The following is a 5,647-nucleotide window of genomic DNA, read 5'->3' as shown; positions in this document are numbered from 1 at the left end:
GTGAGAAACCATTTCCATGTTGTTAGTGTGGGAAATGTTTTACACAGAAATCACATCTTGTTACACATGAGAGAAGTTACAGACATGAGAGGCCATTTCCATACTCTGAGAAATAAATCAGCTCTTGTTGCACACAATAAACATCACTCAGGTGAGAAACCATTTTAATCTTCTGGAGTATACTTATCACTGCCATGCGTTGTTCTTCAAGGTTCTTATCCTATCTCCTATGCATTTTGCAATATACATGCTACCGCAGGGTGAAACAGACTAAAAAGGAATTTTCAGGCGCAAATATGAATATATAAAAATGACTATGGGGTAAATTTACTAAGGTGGGAGATTTTTAGAACTGGTGATGTTGCCCATGACAACCAATCAGATTCTACTTACCATTTATCTAGCTGCTTCTAGCAGATAATAGATATAATTTGATTGGTTGCTATGGGCAACATCACCAGTTCTAAAAATCTCCCACCTTAGTAAATTTACCCCTATATCTCTAGATTATTTTAGTAGCAGCAATTAGCCCAGTCGTGTCTGTGTGAACACTGATTTTCAACGTAGCAGCTCAATGGTCCAATTCAGTGGATCTCTAGCTTCCCATGTATGCAAAAGAAATGAATGGGGCTATTGCGCTGATTTACATTACTGTTACCAAGCAATACATTCTAGCTGGATGAAGATGCAACACTTTAAGGTGAAAAATGAATATCGCGATTTTTTTTTCCCACATAAAAAATTATTTTAAACACAATGGTCACACGTAAATATAAAAACAAGCAAATAGAATGACATTTAGAAGCAGCCAATGGAAAAGTGCGGTATATCTGATGAATTGCGTGTATCCTGTCTGGATGTGATCACCTCTCGGCTCTCTCTCTCCTGAGCCGGAGGTGTTTGAATAGCGGCTCTGTTCCTCTGCTATATGACGGGCCCGTCACTTACTTAGTTTGCGGCAAGCCAGTGTAGTCTCACCATAGGCGGTGCTGCTGGAATGCAGAGGTGATGATTTCCTTTTGGTGGTCCACGTCTCATGCTGGAGGGGTCACTTGCCTCTAATAGTATAGGTGTGGATGCCTCTGGACGTCCTCAGACTGAGCTGGATGATAGGAATAAACCTCAACCGGTTTCGCACCTCAGGGTGCTTTCTGAAAGAGTCTTGCTTAAACATAATTCATTAGATATACGGTACTTTTACATAGGGTGCTTCTACATGTGATTCTATTAACTTGTTTTTATATACAGGTTGAGTATCCCATATCCAAATATTCTGACACACGGAATATTCCGAAATACGGACTTTTTTGAGTGAGAGCGAGATAGTGAAATCTTTGTTTTCTGTGGCTCAATGTACTCACACTTTGTTTAATACACAAATTTATTAAAAATATTGTATTAAATGACCTTCAGGCTGTGTGTGTAAGGAGTATATGAAACATAAATGATTTGTGTGAATGTACACACACTTTGTTTCATGCACAAAGTTATTAAAACTATTGTATTAAATTACCTTCAGGCTGTGTGTATAAGGTGTATATGAAACATAAATGTATTCTGTGCTTAGATTTAGGTCCCATCACCATGGTATTTCATTATGGTATGCAATTATTCCAAAATACGGAAAAATCCCATATCCAAAATACCTCTGGTCCCAAGCATTTTGGATAAGGTATACTCAACCTGTATATATATGTGTGTGACCATTGTGTTGAAAATAATTTTTTTATGTGGAAAACAAAAAATTTAAAAATCAAGATATTGATTGTTCATCTTAAAATGTTGCATCTTCATTCAGCCAGAATTTATTGATTGGTAACAGGAATTTAAATCGGCACAATAGCCGCATCAATTTCTTTTGATATAATCAGCTGTCATGTCCTAATCTACCACTGCTATGCAGATGACCTGTCTCTTGCTCTGGGTACTGAGAACCCAGTACCAATCCTAAATGGTTGCTGAGCTCCAGGTGTTGGTGATGCCAGTTGCTGGCAATAGTGGAGAAGACAGGGTGGCTGGCAGTATTGGTGGTGGCAGTAGTGGGGGAGACAGGGCGGGCGGCAGTGTGGGGAGACAGGGCAGTAGTGGGGGGAGACAGCGCGGGTGGCAGTAGTGGGGGGAGACAGCGCGGGTGGCAGTAGTGGGGGGAGACAGCGCGGGTGGCAGTAGTGGGGGGAGACAGCGCGGGTGGCAGTAGTGGGGGAGAGACAAGGTGGATGGCAGTAGTAGGAGAAGACAGGGTAGGTGGCTGTAGTTGGGGGACACAGGGTGGAACGCCGCAGTGCAGTACCAGGGGCTGCTGGAGGTAGTAAAGAGGTGTATGGGTCCCACACAGAACCAGTTGATAATTAGAGTTAATTATTATGCTTCCTTATTTCTAATGAATCCCTCGGGGATGCAACCGCAATGTGTGTGTCCGCGCAGCCACTGTGCATTTTGCCACCCATGGCAAACTGTGATGCCGGCCACTATGAATGACCCCCATAGGCTGTTGTGCAGGGGGTAAAGTATTTTTTAAGTTTAAAATATAGACAACAATATGTGTATTAAAGATATGAAATAAAATCGTTGAAAAACAAATGATTTCCGGTGTGATTTTGGCTGTGTCCGATTTTAACAGCTCATCTAAATAGTTGGATGATATTACGGGGGATGGAGGGGTCTCTCTGTGTAAATAGTTTTATCATTTGTTGGTTTTAAATAAATTATGTCTGTTCAAATGTTGTTTATTTTACTTATAGGTGAATTAGGTTTTTTTGTATTTAAAAAAATAACTTACCTGACCCTTTCCTGGAAATGTCCATGTATGAAGGTATGGGAGATACCTGCTGAAGTCCCTCCTACTTACATTTGGGAGGTCCGGTTGTTTTGAGGGAATTAGCAGCAAATATGAAATTATACATTGGCTCCGTAACGTCTCGCTGGCACTCTGATTTTTGCAAAAATATGTTACACAAAATGACATTTGCATTAACAACTATTAATTAGGCTAGAAAAACACAACACAATTTAAAAAAAAAATCTTTAGATACAAAAAATTAAAGAAATTCACCAATTCTTGTCTGGACTCATTGACTCTATCAGGAGAACAAGATACTTTTTAGCAAGGACTATGCCAACAGTAACCAGTAGAGCAGGGCTGGCCAAACCAGTCCTCGAGATCTACCAACAGTACACATTTTCCAGACCACCTAGCTGGTGCACAGGTGTAGTCATTACTAATTAAGATGTGCTGCATTCATTCCTAACTGACAATTCTACAGATCTCCAGGAGGCCTGGAAAACATGAACTGTTGGTAGATCTCGAGGACCGGTTTGGCCAGCCCTGCAGTAGAGGAACCAGGCGTATCCCACAGAATATCAGTGCTGCCACCATACATGGGGGAGAGAAGATAAAGGGCAGATTTCTGAACAGTGCTTTTAGAAGGAACACAAGAAGTGCATAGATCACAATGATCAGAAGTCCGGGACAATGAGGTCAAGAAACCAACGCTGTGGTACTAATGACCTCAATACAGATCACTAGGAGCAAGAGACTAGGGTAAGGGCAGCAACAATTTTTTTAAACACAACTGAAAATCCTGTTTGAAAAAAACGAATTATTAATTAAAAAATCGAGAACCGTCCAGTACAGAGGACTGTGTACTCAGCATGTCTAAGACTGTGTACATATGGCGCGCGCAAATATATTCAATGTTGGGCTGCCTGCACAGTCTATTATTCCTTGCGATGCTGATCCCGCGCATCGGCACCACAAGGACTATACACACGGTGCGATATGCACTATATTTTCTTATGATTTTGACTATATGGTGAAAATCGAAAGAAATATCGCACCGTGTGTACACAGCTAAAGTACGTACCACTGGACGACGCACTGGAATGAGCTGTTTTCTGCCGGGACACACACAGCCCACCCCGGGCTGTGTGGGTCCCGGCAGAAAACAGCTCATCTGTTGGGGGTTTCCCGTCGCATATTGCATGGGTTGGTGATGTTGGTAGGTGGGTGGGGGCACATTTGGGAGACAGCACCTGACAGGAGGCGTTATCTCACATGTGAAGGGATGGAAAGGTCTGCGCACTGAGTTAATGTGAACTGGGTGTGCTGCAGTTATAGGGGATGTCCACTCCCCTTTATAAATACTTGGGATAAGGTTGGTTTATCCTCCCTGCGCTATCGCCCCTCGGTGTCTGATGCCTGTAGTCTGGCTTGTTAAAGCCTTTGTTGTGTAATGATTGACATCTGCCAATGAAATGCAATATCCTGAACCGGTTCTGGAACCTTTACTTATGATTATATGAGATGGAGTATGCATACATATACAGTGCATTAATGCAGAAATCAATATTGTATGAATCAAATATATAAAGTACCGTGGTGCAAAAATCACTCAGTTCATGAGAAAGTTCCGTGCACTCAGCATCTAATGCGGAGATGAATGAGATATCCAATGATCACTATCGGTGCTAGAGACCAGAGACCCGTGTCTCTACAGTGGCTACAAGTCTGTGTAGTCTTCAGCGCTACCGTTGCGACCGTTTGTCTCAGACGGTGGGACTCGGACATTGTTCAGGATGAACACAGGGGCTCCGGGCTGACTCCGCTCTGTCTACCGTGCCTGCGTCCTCGGTTGGTCTTGTTCCAGACTTCCCCGGGAGCTTGCGTCCTGCACCTGGCTTGTTGTTGCCTGTCCCCAATATCCCTCATGGACTACGAGAAAAGGATTTACCAGTAGGTATTTAAAATCTTATTTTCTCTTGCATCCTAGAGGATGCTGGGGTCCATATTAGTACCATGGGGTATAGACAGGTCCACTAGGAGCCACTGGCACTTTAAGAGTTTAATAGTGTAGGCTGGCTCCTCCCTCTATGCCTCTCCTACCAGACTCAGTTTAGAAAATGTGCCCGGAGGAGCCGGTCACAGCTAGGGGAGCTCATAGGAATTTTTCTAGTTTTTTTTCTTCTTAGTGTTAGGCACAGGGAGGCTGCTGGCAACAGCCTCCCTGCTTTGTGGGACTTAGGGGGGCAGTAGTGTCCAACCCTGAGAGGTTAATGGCCACTATCTCTATTGACAGGACACTGAGCTCCTAAGGGTGATGATCGTTAGCCGCCCGAGACAACCGCTCACTCCCGCAGCATGCCGCCACCCCCTAATGGAGCCAGAAGTTTCCAGTGGCGAGTGAGTCACCAGCTCCCTGGACAGGAGGGGAGCTGATGTGAATGGCGGCTACAGCGTAGGAGCGCAGTACTAACCACTCCGGAGAGCTCAGTGGTACACAGTGTGGCACTGAGGGGCGCCTTGATCCAGCGCAGATACCCTCATTGGTCATCAAGGCTATCAGGGACCTCGGTAACGCTGCTAGCAGAATCCTCAGGCCAGTATAATCCTTTGAAAGTGCGGGAAGAGGCATCATTTCCAGGGGACGGAGCTTCTCCTCTGAGTGGACCCAGCAGCGTTTAGCGCCATTTTTCTCCCTGCAGATGTAGCTCCAGAGACGCTGACAGTCCCTCCACACGACTCCAGCTATCCTGTGCGGTACCAAGGGGTTGCAGAAGGGGGGGAGGCTGTGTATTGCTGTGTAGTCTATGAAGGGTACACAGTCAGCGCCAGGTGGGATATACTGCCTAAATAAGCGCTGGCTCCAAC

This window comes from Pseudophryne corroboree (assembly GCF_028390025.1).
Source record: "Pseudophryne corroboree isolate aPseCor3 chromosome 3 unlocalized genomic scaffold, aPseCor3.hap2 SUPER_3_unloc_81, whole genome shotgun sequence".
Classification (NCBI taxonomy): Eukaryota; Metazoa; Chordata; class Amphibia; order Anura; family Myobatrachidae; genus Pseudophryne; species Pseudophryne corroboree.
The sequence above is the reverse complement of the archived record's forward strand: the minus strand, read 5'-3'. Positions refer to the sequence as shown.